General features: G+C 45.0%; 1 long non-coding RNA gene across 1 annotated transcript; it reads right to left on the reverse strand.

Annotated features, from left to right (window-relative positions):
- Window positions 1-7723: 7723 nt before the first annotated feature.
- Window positions 7724-10468, reverse strand: LOC119393558 (uncharacterized). Its single transcript, XR_005183930.2, has 3 exons — window positions 10409-10468; window positions 8756-8872; window positions 7724-7820 (listed from the first exon to the last, which is right to left on the reverse strand). It is a non-coding gene; the product is annotated as an uncharacterized LOC119393558 (long non-coding RNA).
- Between the last annotated feature and the right edge of the window lie 12039 nt (window positions 10469-22507).

Below are 22507 nucleotides of genomic sequence, written 5' to 3' on the forward strand. Positions count from 1 at the left end.
AAGGCATGCGTCAGTATTATTTTTCGAATTTTTATATTACAAGATTAGCTGAAACTTAGGTCATGACGGCATGCTTGGCATAAGAAAGTAAATGTTTCATTTTAAGGTTGTGTTCGTGTTATCAAGTGAATTAATTTGCATTGTATGTAGCTGCAGCGTTATTGATATAACCAAGTGTTCTTGAAACAGAACAACAATAGCACGTGTTTGGCAGTGCGAGCCATCCGAGAGATTCAGTTAATAACTCATCGTGCCGTCTTGCAACAAACCGTTTATGCACAACAGTGCTGAGCTCAACTGCGTTAACACTTAACTACACACCTAACAAAATCTCGACGTAGCAGGCTTTGGATCACTTGCTCTGTTTTCGCTCTCCTAGTGGAAAACAGGAGCCACCAGGTGCTCGAATCGCGCCACGTTTTCTCACATCATGCGATCCAAGAAAAATAGACGTACAGCTGCGTACACTTACTGCTGCCCATTCGCAAGGAACGAGAAAGGAGGCGCTTGCTAAAACAATCTCAGCGGTCTTCAGAACATAGACACAGCTGGAGGACTGTGTCAGAGATTGTTTACCCAGTAGGTATACAGGGGTGCACTGTGCTGTTTTCTCATCGGCGAGGTCACTCGCACTAGAAGCCTCCACTACCTAACCCTCTACCGCAGTTGTGCGTTTTGTTAAAATAGTGCAGCATGGGAACGACCGTAATTGCGTGTGTTGTGCCCAGCGCAAACACAAGATACTACTGCAGAATACTGCTAAATACACGTCGTTTGACGTGTACGCATTTGGTGTGCGTCTGCTTTTGTCACCACCATCTACAGCCTCATAATTAAATCACTCTCTTCCCCTCTCTAAGAACATTCCCTTTCTCCTAACATTGTCTATTAGGTCAGAACTGTGATTCACGCTGACTTGCGAACTTTTTTTACCAATTGAGATGAACGAGTGGTTCTTTCTCTCTGGCAGTGGGTTTCACGGCAGATCTGTTAAGCTTTTCGTTATGCCGACAGAAAGCCGACAGAAAACCATCCTCATGAACCGACACGCGCTCTCTTCTACATCTACTGCTTCGCTCCCAGAACATGTGCGCCGACTTCTCCGGCGTGAGATGCAATAACTCATAGGTGAGAGAAAGAACAGAGAGAGAGAGAGAAAGGGAAGAAAGAAAAATATAGAAAGCGAGAGAAAGAGATAAACAGAGAGAGAAAGATAGATAGAAACAGACACAAAAAGACGCACAGGTTACGCGTCTTTTAGATGTAGGGTATCCTCGTGATGCAGTGGCCACGGTCGCTGAGCGTTTAAAGAAGTCTATTGTGTTAAGTCCGAGCATGGTTGCAGAAAGCGACAGGAAGAAACGTGTCGTAGGTATTCCGTACATTCATTGCATATCTCACAGGCTAAAGAAAGTAGGAAGTAGATACGGCGTTAATGTTGTTTTCACGGCTGCCAATAAGCTAGGTAAGATTTGTGCCGCTGTGCAGAGGAAGAATGAGCGAGTAAAAGACAAGAAGCGGACCGATAATTGTTTCGTAAAACACACCAACAAATTCACTGATTGCCGTACGAGTGTGGTGTATAAGGTCCCTTTCAGCTGCGGCCGCTTCTACGTAGGACAGACGGGCCGATGCATTAACCAGAGATTGTTGGAACATAAGAGATCGCTAACAGGAGGCTCACTTTCTAATCTATCTTTACATTGTCGAGATTGTAAGTGCACGCCAAAATTCGATGAATGCGCAGTGTTGTACCGGCATAGAAATGAGGAAACGCGCCTGATGATTGAAGCATGGCATATCGAGAATAGCGGTAGCGCATGCGTGAGCCAACCGTCGATTAACTTGCATAAAGATGAAATCAAATGCCTTAACAGTTATCTTCCACGTAGACCGCCACGCGTGCCGGATTGATAGGTTCGCCGGTTGCATGGGCATGCGCAGATAAGTTTTCGTGCCTTCTTTCTTTTCAGCCGTTGTGCGTCTCTTCAGTTGTTAGTCGGCGTTTGTGGTGTCCTGATCTCTTTCTTGTGTCCGTGTTTGCACGCCCTGTCTCTTTTTAGAATGAACACAAAAAGAAATCGAAAAAAAAAAAGAGCAGACAGAAAGAGAAAGAAAGATAGAACGAGAGAATCAAAGAGAAGTAGATAGAAAGAAGCATAGCGGCGCTTGCATATAGCTTAGTTACAGGTAGCGTGACCTTAGATAGCGTTAGATGGCGTCATATAATGTCACTTGACATGTTCCCGCCAAAACCGCGTAAGGTGACGTCACAACAGGACATTTCCCACCAAGCCAATTCGAACCTACACGCACGACCCAAATCACGTAACATGACGTCACAGCTAGTCATGTATCATGCTGCCGCGAAAAACTATATAAAGCTAGCCATGTGACATGGTCCCACCAAGAACCACGTAAAGCTGGCCACGTGACATGTTTCCGCCAAAACCAAGTAAACGTGGGCACTTGACATGTTTCCGAAGAAACAAAGTAAAACCAGTCACGTAGCGCAAGGCTGGGTCAGAGCGGAGCTGGTGATCTAGCTAGTCCCGGCTTCCACCAGCCACTCCTATAGCTACTACGGGCTCCCTGAAACAGCTGCGAAAGACACCGCGCATATGAATGTGGAGAGGTGATCGAGGTGGGGGACCGGCCGGAACGGAAGAGCCAGTTGGGCTTGATGGGACTTTGGAAATAGCAAAACTTAGCAAATCTTGGCGATACTTAGAAACACCTCGCGCTACTTAGCAAGACCTAGCAACAACTTAGGTAAGCCAGCACTAGCTAGCAGCTCACTAGCTCCGCGTTGACCCAGCCTTGCGTGGCTTAGCGCTAGCTGTCTACATTTATTTTTTATATGGGCATTATAGGCGGGTTACTGCCGTCGCTGTCAGCACCCCTGCCCCGTTCCGTATATATATATATATATATACAGGGTGTCCCAGCTATCATGCAGCATGATTTAAAAAACGAGGAACTGCGTTACGTGAAGCAAACCTACTGCATATTGTTCCTAGCACACTGGAGTAGCCACTGCTATTTTTTTCGTTAATGAGGTTTGATTAATTAGTCATAATTACATTTGTAACTCGACAAGTACTCACCTTATTGTCAGAATGTCAATTAGGCGTATGTAGGCATGTTCAAGTGCCATCTAACTGCGCTACATTCAACAACGTGCTAATTGCGTGCTCATTTTTTTCCGTTTGATCAAGAAAGCCCACGAAATACGAAAAGTGACACGTGACCAGACTGTTGCGCGCGTCGGGAACCAGCGCCCTCAAACAGGCTCCGTATGAGGTAGACGTTATCAAGAGAAAAATGCAGAAAAAAAAACGCATCGCCCTATCTGCCACTCCCCGGCCTAAGAAACGCGACGCTTGGTTTTACAGAGTCAGGCCGTAATCAGAACACCTGCCGCCTTATCAGTGAGAACAGTCGGCCGTGAGATATGGATAATGATTGTGGCGTACTATCGAACGGAAAGAATCCCAGCGAAATTGCGCGCATATCGTTGGCGCCCGACTTGTACCCTTGCCAAAATGCGGAACGCTGTCTCTCGCAACGGACAACAGGCAAAGCGGTTGTTCGCAGTAAGCTTATTTGAGAGCGCTGGTTTCCTTTGCGGGTGGGAGCGTAGTCACATGTTATTTTTCATATTTCGCGGGCTTTCTTTACCAGCCGGAAGAAATGAGCACGTAATTAGTACGTTGTTAAAAATTGCGCAGTTAGAGGTCCTTTGAACATTCCTACATACGCCTCATTGACATTTTGACAATTAGGTGAGTACTTGTCGTGTTACAAATATAGTTATGACTAATTAGTTAAATCTCATTAACGAAAAAAAAATAGCAGTGGCTACTCCAGTGTGCTAGGAACAATATGCAGCAGGTTCGCTTCGCGTAACGCCGTTCCTCTTTTTTTAAATCGTGCTGCGTGATAGCTGGGACACCCTGTATATATATATATATATATATATATATATATATATATATATATATATATATATATATATATATATATATATAAAGTATGACAGGTGGCACTTCAAGAACACTACGTTTATTTAGACATGTTGGTCAGAGCCTGACCTTTATCAAGACCTTGATATCATGATGTGCCGCTTCTCATATTTATACGGCAACCAAAGTCAACCACTCCTTCAACATTATACATACATATATATATATATATATATATATATATATATATATATATATATATATATATATATATATATATATATATATATATATATATATATTCGAATGCGATATTTTTACTAGAAAAAAGAAAGCTAGGTCTTTGTCACTTTTTATCCACGACGGCCGTTTTCTTTAGAAGGCAAATAGAGGTCGTCTATTTTCTGAAGCGCTAAACTCGGGAAGATCGCCGGTCTGTGCCCTTAAGGCTTTATTGGCAACAATCGAAAAAAAGTAACACACCAGAGATTGATGTTGCCCCTGTTTTTTCAGGGCCAAAGCCCTATAATAATAATTGGGGTTTAACGTCCCGAAACAACGATATGATTACAAGAGACGCCGTAGTGGAGGGCTCCGGAAATTACGACCACCTGGGGTTTTTTTAACGTGCACCTAAATCTATCTACACGGGCCTCAAGCATTTTCACCTCCATTGAAAATGCGGCCGCCGCGGCCGGGATTCGATCCCGAGACCTGCGGGTCAGCAGTCGAGCACCATAACTACTAGACCATCGCGGAAGGCGAAAGGCTTAGTCCTCTGTGTTTCAAGGTTGTGGGAAGTAGAGAACATATCACGGGAGCGCGCAAACTACGCGTCGACTTCGTCATTGCGGCGTTCGCGCGGGTAAAAATAAAAAGCCATATATGACGTGACCAGGAGCTAGTCATGGGTGCGGTGGAGCGCAAGAAAAGCTGCAACATGGCGCAGAGCGCCTGCTTCGGTAAACGTGTAGTTTCTCTTCCCCGTTTGATTGACCTCTACGACGCCTCGATGCCTACATAGCGCGGCTTCAAAAATCGCGAATATCACATGACCTGGGGCCGTATTTTGAGATGATCGCGATGGACGACAATGGCCAAATTGTCGCCTTTGGTGCGCGCTGATCGTCTATTGAACAAAACCGCAAACGTGATGGCACCATCTAATATTTCCGCCTACTTCGCGGTGCTGTACGGTGCTCTTGACACGCATGGAATAAACGAGCACACCTTATCCCCGTCGGTTGGTTGTGAAGTCTAGCATTGCAGTCACATCGATGGTAGCCTCTAGTATTTAATTCCTTTTAGTATTTAATTTTCTATACGCTGAAGCTTTCGGTGAGCATTACCATGGTGTGTTTTCACTAATCACTGTTTTGCAAGGGCGTGTTTCTCGCGGTTTGAACGTGCATGAACTGTGCGTTGCTCGCGTGGTCTATTGCGCGCCGGCAACATGTTGTGGTGTTCTAAACAAAAAAGAGACGCCGATCAGTCCAAGCAAAACGTTTATGACGTTTTGGCTTCCAGCGCGGAAGCCTTGGAATGCATTTCACAAAAAAAATGAAGACAGCACCACTGCTACATCTGGAATCACTTATCATACAGACCACTTCCAACAGAATTAATCGTGACGACGGAAATCACAACCAGATATACGCACGCTCTTTGCAGCAATTACTCAAAGCCATTTAAACGATCCCCTTCTGGCGATGTACTCATTGTGAACAAGGCTTCCGAGTTGGAAGACGAAACGTCATAAACGTCTTGCTTGGTCTAGTCATCTTAGAAGAACTTCTTGTTGGGCGAGTTGGTGCATGACTTATCGTAGGGTATGTGCGCAAAGCTCGGACGAACACAGGAAAAAACGATGTAGACAGAAGGAGCGCAAACTATCAACTGATTTGTTCTTTCTTGAAATAGCTTATATAAGATTCTTCAAACGTCACAAGAAAAGAGGATAAGGAGAGAAAGCAAACAAATCATGCCCACACTGTAAAAAGTTCACCGTAGTTTTTACGGTGAAAGCACTGGCAGCTGATGCTGCCAGACTTTTACCGTAAAAAAAACTGCGACCCGTATTTCAAGTTTACGGCATGCATGCCGTGTATATAATGATATCGTGTAGGAAAAATCTGGCCACTGTTTTTTCACTCCACAATACTTTTCCAGTAAAAATAACCACAGCCCGTAAAATCTACGTTGCACCAATTTCGTGTTATCTAGTGTTTAAGCCGTTAAATGTACGGTGGTTACACGGTATATTCATCGTTACACGGTGGCGTGTAAAACACGGTGGTGTGTAAATTCATCGTCAGACAATGTAAAACCCCAGCAGCAACATTTTCTCGTGTTGTAGCAGACTGTAAAATATGGAGTGCACTGTGAAACATGCAGACCAACATTTTCTGACTTTCTAACCTCTAGGCCATAATATATGACGTGCCCTGTGAAATGAGCACAACGACATTTTGCTGGTTTTCTAGGTTTTCAGTGCAAAATGAAGACTAACATCCCTTTTGCGTATAGGCAACTGTCTGCCCATACTACTGGAACGTAACTCATGCAGATTTGTCAACTTAGGTGATTTGTAATGTACACAAAAGATATTCTCGATCTTCAATGCCCACGCTATTTCTTGGTGTGAAATTCATTCGACCTGATTAACACAGTTGCAGCGCTGCTGTTTTTCTACTATGCAGCCACGTATGACACTCTGACTAAGCCTAAAAACTGCATGCTTGGATTGGGACACTGCTGCAATATGGGAAGTGTAACTATGCTGTGCAGGAAGACAATGCAGTGGAAATGGGCAATACTGCTATTTATTAAAGTTCTCCACACACCTGGATTCTGCATTTGGCATATGTCCATTCCAGGCACAATAAATAACTATCATAATCTCTTTGTAACAGTTTGATCTATCTTGTACATTTTTAGGTGTCCAAAAATCTGCAAAAAAGAAAAGAGCGTAAGACAATACAATATACTGCTCTTCGTGGAGAGACTATATAACACTACCTACGATGTGACTTTTAGGTTATGCAGGTTTAAATTAGAGTACTCAGGCTGTTAGCATATAATGAGCGGCCACAGCAGAATGCAGCATTGAAATAGTGGAGTGATTTCAGACAGATCTTCTCACGGCACCTTTATATGAAAGAACAAATCGGTTATAAAAAGACAGTTGTCTTAGTACCTCAGTCCGTGCTTTACTTCTATCATCAGCTTAAACATGTCTACTCTGAACAAGGCATCTCGAACTTTCCTTCTATTAACCCTTACCTAGTAGTTGCACCAGCCTCCGCGCCCTAGATTTATTAATTTCAGCCTCCCATGTCCTTTTTGTCACCACTACAGCACTTGCTATTGCTTCAAATCCACAGCTTCATCCAAAGTGACGATCTGTTTCTTTTTTTACACTTGATGCACTGCCCATTCATATATTCTATTTAGTTTCAGCAACAACATCATTACTAGTATTTATTTCATAGTTTATTCTGTTCTCTTCCGGCCCTTTCATGTTAATCTTTCATTTAATCTCAACCTCATCTATTATCCTGTCCTATATGGGTGAGTAGTGGCAAGCTTTCGTCCTGACAGATACTGGAAAGCCGCGACTATGAGTACCAGCGAAGTGTATTTCACGCGATTCTTAGCTTCTCAATTGTTTCCCTCTTATTGCTTGAGTTAATGATAACTCCATGGCCAAGCAAATGAACTTATTTATCAGTTCTATTCTTTCACGACTTATGATTAACTGTTGTTCTGTTCCTTACCAGTTGAACATTAGGTTTTCTTCCAACTCCTTGTTAGGTCCACCCTAGTGCTTCACTTTTTTTGTTTCACCATCATCCTCTGAAGTTGTCTCGTGATTCAAAAAATAAAACATTAACATCACAAAATTTCAAATCGCTAAATGATTCACTACAAATTTTTACTTAAAAGACTCTCCAATTCCATTTCTCTGATGCCTCCTGTAAGCACACGATGAATGCCATTGCATAGGTAGTCGCTCTATACTAGACACTTTTTCAAGGAGAACTTAGCTTGGGGCACAGTCAGAATAGATATTTGACATATGCTTCATCTGCAGTCTAGTTGCAAAACGATGACCCCCTATTTACATTGCATGGACCACAAAGCATTTTACCTCCTAAACAGGTAACGCAGCTGCTCTCAGGTCACTCCGCATCAACTACTGTCAACTTCTGATGCGTGTAATGAAATGGAAGTAGGTGAACTGACGCTAACAAGACTGTGTGAAATTAAATTTATCAGTAAGAGGTAAAAAACTAATGAAGCTAGGGAAGCTACCCAGATGACAAAGTAATCGATGCGCCCATCAGTAATCTGACAGTATAAAAGCCATAAGGAGAATGTCCGAGAACAAAATGGCACAGGCTTACTTAGTTTATCCCTCACGGTTTCTATGTTCCTCTAAGCCAGCATTTCCCTCGCTTTGACTGGACGTGTCTTCATAGCAACATTGACGAACAAAATAGTTTTAGGCAAGGTTGCATTTGCAACATTGTGCATCCATACAGAACTCCTTGAAAATGCACAAGTGGCATCTCCAGCGGAAGCTACTCGGGCATAGAGCGAACCAAGCTGCCCAAAAATGGTGTTTAGATTGTTGGCTTTATTTTTGTACACTTATAAAGCTAGACTTTAGCCAGAAGTTTGAACAAGTGAAGTTCATTTGCTGTAGTAGTAGTATGGACAACTGCTATGGTCCGTTGTATTCAATACTTCAACCTCAAGAAAATGCAGTCAGGAATTGTGCTACTCACGTAAACATTCCATTCAGAATCCATGATTTTTTCGTCAAACTGAATATTTTTGGGTTCTCTTTCCTTGCTTTTTTTCTCAGCCTTGCTTCCATGGTCTGGGTTAATACCAAAAGTGCCCTGTGCAAAAGCAGGAAAAAAACAATGCTAAATATTGCAGTAATGAAGCTGCTCATGAGCTTGTACCCAGATTTGTAGTAATTTCCAAAATATATTAAAAAGCTACGCAGGTCCTAAATGTTGAAATTCGGTGTCTCAAGGCTATCCATAAATGTTGTTTATACAGATATTTCTCCTTCTTAGAAATCACCCAATCTAACATAAATGTTAACCACTAATCCGCAGCAAGGTTTCACTGTACTAGTATTGATTTTATGCTGCAGCACTGACTTAGTGATTTAAGCATCTGACTCACATGCGGATGGTGCGAGGTTCGATCCCCAGTGCGGCTGGGCGTCCGCCAGTGATGCAATGGGTACAAGCTTCCCTTGGCCTGCTGCTCGGCATATCTGCGGTATATTTGGGAACACTTGGAAAATAGGTCTTATATGTCACATTGAGTTCAGAAACATATCATGAGCCATGGTCCTCTTTGGCCAAGGTTGCTTTTGCACCAATAAATTCTTCGTCATCCGCGGCAGCATTATACTCTTGCCACGTCGCTGACTAGTTACACGCACGCTCACTCGCACCATCTGCCAACTTAAATTTGAGGATGAAAAGACCTTCAGAAGAAGTGCTACAGGATGGTAGGACGTCACATTTGGACGTTAAACCTCCGACACCCCTCAATAAAGGCATAATCATTAATATTTTTAAAAAAGTCGTCTCTTTACTGAAACAGCCTATGAGATAGCATTCAGGGCACGTAGTACATATTTATACACTAATACAACCCTGAGAATGTGGATTATGCGACTATTGTAAAGACCTCATTTTTGTTTCAGCCCACGCTGAGAATTAGCATCGAGGATGAACGAGAAAGTACCGAAGTTGGGTGCTTTATCTATGGAACACTGACTATATCTGGGAGCTTAAAAAAGGCACTCAGGGCAGAAAGTTGGCGTTCAATGGCAAATTAATGCGCCCTGAGATTGTTCTGTTACTAAAAATTGAGTTTTTGTAAGCTAGAAAAGACAAACGTTTAGTCGAAACGTCACTATTACCAGCCATCTCACAGGTGGACTGCAATAATTGTGAATGTGGATCACAGACGGTTGCCAGGCTTTTACTGCCACCTATTTCAAAACAAAAGTCACGGGAACCATCCCCTCATATAAATAATAAGTTTGAATCAAATCGGAGAGTGTAAATCAAATAGCAGGACAATGTTTTTGAACAATTCTCACAGTAAACACGTATTTTGCGTTCAGACAAACGTCGTCAAAGTCAGAAAGAGACATAGGTGATTTTCACTGACAATGACCATGTGTCCTTAGAGCGGCGTTAAAGTTCCATCACCATAGGTAAGCACGCTACTATTGGGAGGTGTTTTCAAGAGAAAATCTGTAGGATGCTTGCAGATACAACAGCAAGGACGAGACACCATCTTTGCAGATCTCTTGACACCACAATAAAGAAACAATGCTTATGTTAGCAGCTTTTTTTCTACAAAAAGGAGATGAAAATGCTCTCCAGAATGATTTAAATACACACCTTTGAACGAATTCCAAAGTAGACTACAATCTGTCAGCATAACAGACGTGAAAGGAAAAGGAACTGGTGAATAACATGCAGAATACTGTAGTGACGTTCTCTAGCCGCTCCCAACACGTGGCGATCAACAAGAAGGTACTCCTCTGGGTTCCACAGGTCACCATCTAGGGTTAAGAGCACTGACAATGAAGTGGCATTCTTAATAGTTCAAGTAGTTCCAGTTTTCATTTCAGCATGTAGTGCGCAACTAAATGTCAGAAAAAAGAATGAGACTAGTGCTAATGAATTGGGCGTACTGACACAGCTCCTGTATCATATGCTGATGCAACTGCAACAAAATGATGCTAAGTGGCTTCAAGTATGATTAGTTTTTATTTCAAGAATTTTCGTCACATTTTGGAACTTTGAAGAAACGCAACGTGTATTCCTCTGCTTAGTGTGCTAACAGAGGAGGTCACATTTTGCAATTATACAACCATCCAGTGCTGAAATACAAATGTATTTTGATAATCCAGGTTAAGTACAAAATAAATGAATTATTCAAGTCACAGCTTACAGTTGCAACCATTTTATTTGCTCTGCATGACTTCAACAAACATCTCATCCAATCGACAAGCATCCAACAGTTAGGCATACGGGCATGCAGTTCGGAAAAATCGTCCTGCGAGCTGTCACATTAAAAAGCGTACATTCAAGGCGCAATACATGTAAAAAAACGACGCTAATGTCGCAGTTAACAGAATATGTACTAAGCGAAAGATACCATTTGACCTCTCTTTCACGGCAGCCTCGGAAAGTCAACGCGAACCAAGACAGTTCAGAACTCGAAGCCGTAGCGCAGCAAAACGCGCACACGTGGAAACTCAAACCTCCTTCAGCTGCTGCTCCAGAAAAAGCTATTAAACATAACTATACAGCATGAGGCAACAAATATTACAGCACTTCAACGAAGAAAAAAAATGCTTCCGCAACTATCACCGTTTCATTCTGCTTTTCGTGATGGAAAGAGCGCGAACTCGACGAAACTGCAGCCTACCAAAAGTGCGCATATGTGGGAACTTCAAAACACCTTACATTGCTGGCACGCAACACGCCGTTCACAATAACTACATACCTGTTGAATGTAGCGAATATTGACGGCGTGCTGTGTGTGGCCACCTTATAACTGTAAAGGCTCTGTTATACTCGGACGTGCGTTCGCGTCAGCCCGCGGCTGCGGGAGTTGGCGACGTCAGGTTCGTCACGTTACGCTGACGCGAAAACAGAGCACTCTATACTCCCACTTCAGCGACGCAGTACGCCGCCTTGACGCATGCGCATTTGAGTGCACTCGGCGTCCCTTCTTCACGAAGAGACGCAGACGGAGTGCAGTCTGGATAACGTCGCCGGCGCGGAATGCAGCATGTCGCATCTCGCGGGGGCGCGCTGACGGACGCCGGACGCGTCGGTAGCGCCGCGCGTCGGACTATAAAGTGCTGCGCGTTTGTTAGCGTAGCGTCGCTGTGCCGAGCGTGCGCGCGCGCCGACGTTACGCTGGAGCATATCAGCCCCTTAACTCTCGAAGGTTCATATTCATGCTTTCTTGCACTGGCACATACAAGGAAAATAATCGCGCACTAAGTCGGCGCGTACCCATGCAAGGCGAAGTATACAGCAGTGCATGCGGTGCAAACACAAAGCAAGAAGTCTATTCAAGAAAGTCATGAGAGCAAGTGCACAAAATCCAGCCAGTGAAGTCAAATTGCTTTCTGATACTTCCAGAGCACACACATCATTCGCATGCATCACTGCGCGATTAAGTTTTGAGAAAAGATTGCGACGTACCTGCAGCGGGAGTACGATACGTGGCCCAACGGATTCCAAACCAGCGCCGATAGCAGAGCCTTCGAAAATGGCGAGACTGGTGACGCATCGGGCGCCGAGCCGGCTGTTCCTTGCCGTATCTGCGCCGCTCTGCGCATGCCCAGTTTCTCGCGAGCACCGAACACAAGGTGCGCCGGCGCACCAAGCAGTCGTCGCAGCGTCCACGCGCGTGCATGAGCGGCGGGGAACGAAAGGCGAGCGCATGACGCCGCTCCTCCTCTTTACTCTTTCCTTTCTTCTCTCCTATAAGTCAATGCGCATGCGCGCGGCATGGTATACGGTGAGAATACCGTAGTTTACGTTTACGATGGCGACACCGCCTTTTTTACGCAATATTGGGCGTAAAAATAACGGTCTCTTTTTACAGTGCACCTCATGTCAAGCAAAACCTGCGCAAGAAATTGCCTTCTGCCTTATATAGGTTAACCAAAGTATCGCTTACGCAATCATCTCCCTTTAATGATAAAAGCTTGCAACAGTTCCCGCCCCAATCTGTTCGTACTCTTTCCTAAAATCTTTATCTTTTTAAGCAAAGGCTCGCATCCTAAGCATGTGCTGCAATGAGCGGGCAGGTGCGCTCCTTCTTTATTTCGAACCGACAAGACATGCTCCTTGGCGCGCTCATTTATGCAACGCCCCGTTTGTCCCACGTAGGACTTTCTACATTTGAGGGGTATCTCATACACCACTTTCGTGGCACATTTGACAAAGCTTTCAGCATGCTTGATTCCGCAACCATTGCGCAGGGATTCCTTTCCACCGATCCTTGAACATAATCCGGCAAGCTTTTTGGGTGCTGAAAACACCATAGCGACGCCATGCCGATTTGCCACTTTTTTCATGTTATGGCCGACCTTGTGCATATACGGCACAACTATGCGCTTCTTTTTCGGTGGGCACTCGGCGCTGCCACCACGTCTTTCATCATTTTAGATCTTCTTAAGAAGATTGTCAGCCACTGCTGTGATCACCTCACAAGGGAACCCGGCCACAAGGAAACCGCTTATGCCTTTTGATTCTGCGCTATCAAAGATTGTAAAGAGGGCGATTGCAAGTCCGTGCCTTCATTCCGCTCTAACTAAATTGTGTCCGCATACCATGCATGAAAGTTTCAATAATCAAGTTGGCAGGCTTCTAGCGGCCGGGTTCCCTTGTGAGGTAATCACAGCAGTGGCTGACAATCTTCTTAAGAAGATCAAAAATGATGGAAGACGTGGTGGCAGCACCGAGTGCCCACCGGAAAAGAAGCGCATTGTTGTGTCGTATATACACAAGGTCGGCCATAACATGAAAAAAGTGGCAAATCGGCATGGCGTCGCTATGGTGTTTTCAGCACCCAAAAAGCTTGCCGGATTATGTTCAATGGTTGGCGGAAAGGAATCCCTACGCAATGGTTGCGGAATCAGGCATGCTGAAAGCTTTGTCAAATGTGCCACGAAAGTGGTGTATGAAATACCCCTCAAATGTGGAAAGTCCTACGTGGGACAAACGGGGCGTTGCATAAATGAGCGCGCCAAGGAGCATGCCTTGTCGGTTCGAAATAAAGAAGGAGCGCACCTGCCCGCTCATTGCGGCACATGCTTAGGATGCGAGCCTTTGCTTAAAAAGATAAAAATTTTAGGAAAGAGCAGGAACAGATTGGGGCGGGAACTGTTGGAAGCTTTTATCATTAAAGAGAAGGGAGATGATTGCGTAAGCGATACTTCGGTTAACCTATATAAGGCAGAAGCCAATTTCTTGCGCAGGTTTTGCTTGACATGAAGTGGGCATGATTTGTTTGCTTTCTCTCCTTATCCACTTTTCTTGTGACGTTTGAAGAAGCTTATATAAGCTATTTCAAGAAAGAAAAAATTCGGCAGATCCCACGTACCGTGGGAGTCGATGTTATGCGAAGCATGCGGCGGGTTGGTGACTGTGACGTAACTTTTTTTCTGAGCGACACGTTACAAAATGACGCTAAAGATTTGTATAAATTTTATACGCACACATATATATGCTGAAGAGCCGCATATGTGTTAAATAACCAATTGTTTACAGTTGGGCAACGCTGCCAACGGCAACGTGGGCATTACCAACACCCGAAGCCTTAAGCTGATATGTAGTGCTTATACTTGGCCCTTATGATGGAGAACGCACACACGTTTCACGAACACGTGTGCTTGTGTGGAATAAGTTGTCGACAGTTCTTGAACAAGGCCATCATCACCGTGATCAGTGAGCACCAGCAGCTGGTCATGACTTGTTATAGGATTCGGTCGTAATCGTGGTGACGAGGGGTCCATGTGTTGGGAAGTATGTGGTATAGTAGAGCTGTCGGAATTCGCGGATGGCTCGGTCATTTCGTCGACAAATTGTCTGTGGACAGAGCCGGCGACATGTCAGAACCTGAAGCCACCCTTCGCGTTGGTGAGGTATAGGCCATCGAGGCTGGTAGGCCTGGATAGTGCTACGTAGACCAACATCAGTGGATGGTGTTTGTGGTATTCGTAGACTACCTGGGCGTATGTGGCCTACGTAGCCTAGTCTACAAAGCGGCTGTCAATCAATCTGGCTTCATCCTCGGTCAGCATGAGGCCATCGCCCAGCCTCGTAAGAAATTAAGAGGACACTGCGTCGTTCTGGTAGACGAAGTGCACTTAACGGTTCGGTGATGTCGATATCATATGTAACTTTCGTTAATGTATTCCTCCGGGGTCGAGCAATATAGCTTGCTGAATCATAGGAATACAAACGTAATGTTTATTAGACTGCTATGAAAGAGGAGCCAACACTGGAACTAGAGACGTTAATCTGATATGACGCCTGTATCGTTATATAATAATATGTGGGGTTTAACGTCCCAAAACCACGATATGATTATGAGAGACGCCGTAGTGGAGGGCTCCGGAAATTTCGACCACCTGGTGTTCTTTAACGTGCACCTAAAGCTAAGTACACGGGCCTCAAACATTTCGCCTCCATCGAAAATGCAGCCGCCGCGGCCGGGATTCGATCCCGCGACCTTCGGGTCAGCAGTCGAGCGCCATAACCACTAGACCACCGTGGCGGGGCACCCTGTATCGTAGGAGTATCATGTAGTGTTTACTGCTTTCTTGTAAAATTAGATAGCCAGCACCACAACCACAATTGACGTTGCACCGATATTACGCCTGCGTAGGCTGTTTTTCCAAACCAGTTTATAGACCTGGCGTGACTCAGTGGTAGAATACACGATTGCCACGCAGAATGCTTGGGTTCGATTCCTGCTGGGATCCTAATTTTCATTTTTCCATTCGTTGAGTCAACGCTGCCGATGTTGGTTTTTCTTAACGCTCTAGCATTTAAGTTACCAATGTCTGTTCTCGCCGTTCCTGAGTAGATATAAACTGTCAGTCACCTGTGGCGCATAACCGTACACCGCGGCCCGTGGTAAACGGGTATGTGCCACACGTGTTTAGTGGAAAGGGTTTGACGACGTACGCGACAGGATTTTATTGTTATTCATGTCATGACCCGGCAATCATATTCGGCAAATCCTCTTACCCTCCCATGCAAATTTTGGTCTACACCAAGCTAAGGAGGCGATCATGAGAGCACCCAGACGTAGGCGGCTAGATAGATAGATAGATACGTAGATAGAAACGCTCAAAGTGCCAGAGGTTCACTAAGAAATCCTTCGCATTTAATAAATCAGTTGATAGTTTGCGCTCCTTCTGTCTACATCGTTTTTTCCTGTGTTCGTCCGATCTTTGCGCACATACCCTACAATTGGTCTAGTCAGCGTCTCTTTTTTGTTCAGAATGTACTTTCCCGGCCAGACGGTACTCCGTCATGCAATCGACTCTATGTTGGAATGTTGAGACGCTGTCGCTGCGGCGCAAGCCGCAGCTGAACCAAGCCCCGGAAACTCAGCGCCAGTTTCGGTTTCAAGGAACATGCGCGCTCGTAGCGGTTGCCGGGCATCCTAAGATCTGGTTGAACGAAGTGAAGTAGGCGTGCATTTATTGTTTTTCACGATTTTTTACAAATAAAGAAATTTGATTGTACTGTAAAGAAGTCTTTTTTTTTGTTTATTTGAATTTTTATTTTTTTTTATTTTGTGAATTGTAAATTGGGCGAAGCGCGCGAACTGTTTGACTTGTGTTCGTAGCGCTGGCCTTCGCTCGCCCTTGCCACTCAGTCAGCGATACCACAAGTTGGATCACGCTCGGTTATCTCGTTCGGTTGGCGTGCTAAGTATGAATACAGGAAAGGTAAGATATTTGATGTAGCGTGCAGTGAAGGGAAGCCGCAGTGAGCCCCGTCGAGCAGGTCAACCATGCATTAGACGAAGACGGCTAATTCGGGGCACCACATGTTTGCGCGGCTCTGGTGTGTGTTAACCCACGGATTTCTAGTTCCGCGAAGGTTCTCAGGTTTCCTAGTGACAACGGGTGAGCACAAATTTTTGGGTCCGTTATTTGACCAGGCATTCATTTTGCGCGAGTTCATGAGTGAACCCAGTTCTCTGCCAGCCTGACCGGATTGATTAGGCGCAGTGTAGCTAGACTAATTCGTCATCACGACAGTCTACCTGTTGCCGGCAAAATGCGTTTAATGAGAGGTTTGAATGCGTGTTGGTTATGCTGCGTAGTTAGTTCATCTTTTACTTTTGGCATGTAGTTCAAATGATGTGAAGCAATTATAGGCTCCTTCTTGTTCATGGAAATGCATGTAGCCAGTTGGAAACTTTGTGGGCATTTGCTTCTAGTACTGTCACCGAAATACATGTAATGGACTCACTGATGCTTTGAGAAATCGTTTAAGAGAGAATGTCGCTGGAACCAACGCTTTGACAAGTGGGCTCTTCTTCATCAAGGCAATGCTGCTGCCCTGATGAAGACAAGTCATATTGCCGAAACATTGTCTCCAGCAGCGTTCCCTCTTCAACGATTTCTCATCCCTTCAAGCCTGCACCTTTCCCTGAACTTCTGTCTTGTTTGGTACTCAAGTTCTCTAAGAAAATTATGTGCACCTTCGTCACAGACGTGATTGAGTCAAGTACGAGGTGGCCTCCTCGTGATTGTTAATAGTTTTCGCCCTAATTAGGATATTCTTGGTTCATTGTTTGCTCATTATGTACATATTTCAGTTGTGAATTAAACCTGCTTTTGCAGATTGACACTTTCACACTACGTGTACGTCTCTCTTTTTTAGTACGAGACGCGTGATTTAAAAAAAAAAGATTAAAATTTTACTTGTATTCATCGAGTTTTGTTTTATTGAGAAATATGTCAGCTTTAGTTTGTCCACTTCACAACACACGAACAAAGTTTAAATAATGGTTAACTAAACTGCAGGTCCGCTGGCCGCCCGAGCGGACCTGCAAAAGAGCACGAACACATTCCCCTTGCCTGCGATGCGGGAGAGGAGAGCTTCCGCGGCAACCCTCCTCCTCTCAGTTTCGCGCCCTTTCCCTCTATTTGTTGATCTCATCAGTGACGTCATGAAAGAAATGTTTTGTTTGTGAATTATTTCTAGTAGATGCCCGACAGCCACCAGTGGTGGAAGCGGCGCTGCTGCAGCGTATGAGCATGCGAGAGCGCGTCCCATGGGAGGTATAGGGAGTTTCCGCCCCCTGGCTGAACTCTCTGGGTACGCCATGTTAAACTCTCAACAAAAATACATTTCACACAAGGTTGAATTTATTGCGATAGAAATTATATGGACACTCTCGGCAAATTTTTGCCGTCGCCGTCACCGTCATGTTCCGGATATGTATATGTATGTATATATATATATATATATATATATATATATATATAACAAGGCACAAAGCAAAATAAAGCAGAATAAAAAGTTCTGAAACACCCGACTGGGGATTCGAACCAGCGACCCCTCGCTCCCCAGCGCACTGCGTTAAACTCAACCACGCGCAATGCACGTGCCGGCTAAATAATGGCGAGCTATTTATATACACCGTTTACCGCTGGTGGTACGCAGGTCTCGGAAAATCTTGAGCATGTTTTCTACCACTCAACGCTCCTCTATTTCCTTTCAATTTGAAAACTGCCCTTGAGACGTGCACGACAAAGTGACCGATTTCTGCAGCCACTCGTGATATGGACCGAAAGAAAAAAAAAATAACACCGGGAACCAGGGTGTCGGAACGAAATGTTTTTCGTTTCGGTTTTAGTTTCGTTCCACCGCAAAACGTTCCGTTCCGTTTCTGTTCCGGAACGAAAAAAAATGTTCCGTAACGGTTCGTAACGTTTTTTTTTTATATGCAAACATTTTAAGTTAAATGTTATCATAAAGAACATTGGATTTGTGATGTAGTTACTTTCCCTCCTCTTAGGAAAGCGGGACAAAGTAAAACACGTTCTTCAGACAAGCAGAAGTAACTGTACCACTAGCACAAACCAATATTATTTTCAAAGTCATAGTATATATTTTCTCAAAAGACAAATACGATTTTTTTTTTTAGCGGGCTCAATGCTTTGTGTCAAGGGAGTGAGCACGATCTCAGAAGCAGCACGTTATTGAGTGTACTCTCTGTTGTGCGAGACCGCTGCTCTGACAAAAGGATCGCCAGGCCTGCACGGAACACACAGCACAGTCACAACGAATGCTGTAAGAGCGGACTTTGTAGAGCCCGTTGGAGAGTCTCTTGGGGCATTAATACAAGTGCACATGGAAGGTATCTACTACGCCATAAATCATCCCATTTTTTCTGAACTAGTGAAGTTCCCACTTTGCCATTTTTCGTCATTCTTCGGAGCCTCGTAGTACACGCAAAACATCTGTAAGGCATTATGTGCACTTTGTGCTGTGACTGATGATGTTAAAGAATTATGGCTGAGCACTTTGCAGTGGGTGCAGTGTTGCGGAATGGGCGCCTCCAATCCATTTCAATTCCATTGCGGGGAATTAGAACTTGCCGCAATTCTATTCCTTTCAATTCCTCGGAATGAAAAAACTTAGCCCACTTGCACTCTGAGAATTGCCGGGCAGTTCAATTCCATTCCTGTAATTCCTCAACGTAGGAAAGGCATCTTGATAGTTTTATCGAGTTAAGAATGAACGCCCCATAAAGGTGATATCGTCAGATTCATTAATAACTGCAAAAACACGCAAAACACGTTACCAAGGTCGAGGGATAGTAGCTTGGTGACATATCTCGTGCAGTACAACCACCCTACTAATTCCCATAGGGGCAGTTCTCCCGCTACCTATAGTATTGGCATAGTCAGCGTGTTTGAACGAATGGTGCTGTTTTAATATTGTTTATGCTTAATTGTGTGAATGCTGAAATGACGATATAGCGTATTTTTATGCTGACAAAAGGAGAATTCAAGAAGACTAAGCAGTTTTGTCACGCGTCTGGAGCGGTGGTGGATATGGAGAAAACTAGGATTTGGTTAATGGGGAATAAGACCCTCTAGATCTGCTGGTATTAGTTTGAGCAGTGCACCGCTCGGGCACCTTGTGCATTTGTATCAAATACGGAACACTGGGCCGCACTACTAATCAGCACTCATGCTTGTCAAGCGCGCTTCGCAAGCATAGATGGGGTGAGGCGAACTTTCTGTGTTCGCCTGTGCGCAGGTATGTAATGTCTTCCTTGTCGCAAAGGGTATTTACGTGTGTCAGGTACTAAACTGCTCGTGAGATAGAGATCAGTCTGTGCATAGAGTATTCGCCACTTTCGTGTGGGGGTATCAATGGGAACCACCGCGCAGAGGTAACTTGTTTCTCCCTTCGGTATCTGCTGGGATAACGCATTTGTTTGTACACTAACTTACGACTTGGTTTCTAGTAGGCGCGTTGCTTATAAATGTACCGTGCTTGTAATCAGCCAAGCCATTTTAAAAATACTGCTTTATCGTTAATTTCGAGACTCTGACTTACTAATGTTTGAAGTTTGAAAAGCAGCACGTAGACGAAAACGCGCTCTATTTTCGGAAAAAGACGTAATTCCATTCTCATTTCATTCCGTGCAAAAGGCGCTTAATTCCATTCTCATTCCATACCTCCAAGCGTTGTCCCCATTCCATTCCGGGGTCGCGAAAATGTGGAATGATTCCGGAGTCATTTCAATTCTGGTGGGGCAACTACGCAACACTGTTGGCAAGCATTAGGCCACACACTTTGCGCTATTAGCATTGTGTGATGACTGGTTGTTATTTTACTCTTCTGTCACGCTATATTACATATATTAACACGATTCCTTGCCCGACATGACGCCTGTATAGAGTATTTTCGCGAAGGAGTTACAAGCACCAGCGTGGCACACTCTAAAAACTGAAACTCCTGCAGTGAGAGTTACAGAGCTGTGTTACTCCCACAGATCTCATTATACTCTCTCTCGGGGAGGCGCTTTACTCTCTTTTGGCCAGGAGGAGTGAAAAGGCCTTTCACTCCTCCTGGCGAAAGAGAGTAAAGTGCCTGTTTCACTCCTGCATCCCACGAGAGAGTAAAAGGTTGTTTTACTCTCTTGCCATATAAGAGCTTGTTTCAGAGCTTGTTTTAGTCTTGCAACTCTCCAAATATAAGAAGCTGTAAAGAAAAGTTCGTGCAGTCTAATATCTTTGGCAGTAGCTCAATCGAAGAAGTGACGGCGATGGATTCCTGGTCAACTTATCGCGACGAAAACCGCTGACATGCACAAAGAATCTGCGATCATAAATGTACGCGATTATATATACTCACACGTACGCACACTCTGAGTCAGGTCCTAGTTATTAACTGACTAGAGACGGCACTCCGCAGCGTACGCAATAAAATGCTATGGACAGAAAGCACGAGAAAAAAAAAAGGGGGGGGGGACTCTTAGTTTCGCCTTTAAAACGCGACAGCGGTATTCGTACACACGCATTGACGCGCGCGCACGCACACACACACAAACACACACACACACACACACACACACACACACACACACACACACACACACACACACACACACACACACACACACACACACACACACACACACACACACACACACACACACACACTATCGCCTTTTCAATCGCTAGCTTGCCTGCGCTTCTCGATGGAGACGTATACACAGTGCCGCAAGGAAAGCCAAAGTGAAAACGCCCTCTGTCTCTTTGCATCTACCTCGACTTTTCGCTCACGACCAACCAACGCTGCTTTTTCGCTCAGAACCAATGACGCCGACGCCGTCGACACCGGAATTTCGACACCGGACACACACACACACACACACACGCGCGCGCGCGCACCAGGAGAGGAGAAGCATGCGTGCTCACGTCGAAGTCTCGCCGTCGCCCGTCGCTGCCTTCGCCATTTTCTCCCGTTGCCCGGTCATCGAAGTTTCCGAATTGCTCAGCTGTGTCGGCTGTGCGTGCCCGTGTCCTGTGTGTGCGAGACTCTGATCTCAACGCTGGACGTGAACGGCATTTAGCGACGGCAGTGCAACATCGCGTACTGTGAGCGTGTTCGTGTTGGTTTCATGATGGTCTGAAGACTCAAGCGTGCTTGCACCTTCGTGTATTCGTGTTCGGCCAGCACCTGGTTAGGCACAGTCGGAAATGCGAACGGTAAGTGGTGCTTCTGTGTTCTCAGTTTCGCGTCGCTCACGTGTGTAGTGCTGCACAGTGTGTCGCGTGGAAAGTACAATAAAAAGCAGAATGGAAAAGCATTGCGCGCACATACGTGTGATGCCTGATGCGCGTTTAAAAAGCTTTTGTGAAGGCACACGCTTCGCACGGCCAGTCTATCGAAGAGCGGGTACGCCTCAGTGAAGACAATTTGTGCTATACAATTTCTTTGCTTGCCATAAAGCGTGAATACGGCAGCGTGCTTTCAGAAAATATAAACAAGCGAGAGGCCGCGGTTATCACTCCGTCATGTGTGCATTAAGGCTAACTTTTGTTTTCAGTTGATTCAGTTATTGTAGTTGTCAGCCTCGGTTGTACGATGGTTGCGGTGCTCGGCTGCCGACCCGAAAGTCGCGGCTTCGATCTCGGCCGCGGCGGTAGCATTTCGGTGGAGGCCAGGGGCGTAGCCAGAAATTTTTTTCGGGGGGGGCGGGGGGTTCAACCATACTTTATGTATGTTCGTGCGTGCTTTTGTATGTGTGCGTGCCTATATACGCAAGCAAAACTGAAAAATTTCGGGGGGGGTTGAACCCCCCCCCCCTTGGCTACGCCCCTGGTGGAGGCGCAACGCTAAACGCCTGTGTACTCTGCGATGTCAGTGCACGTTAAAGAAAACAGATGGGCGAAACTTCCGGTGCCCTTCGTTGCG

This window comes from Rhipicephalus sanguineus, chromosome 5 (assembly GCF_013339695.2).
Source record: "Rhipicephalus sanguineus isolate Rsan-2018 chromosome 5, BIME_Rsan_1.4, whole genome shotgun sequence".
Classification (NCBI taxonomy): domain Eukaryota; kingdom Metazoa; phylum Arthropoda; class Arachnida; order Ixodida; family Ixodidae; genus Rhipicephalus; species Rhipicephalus sanguineus.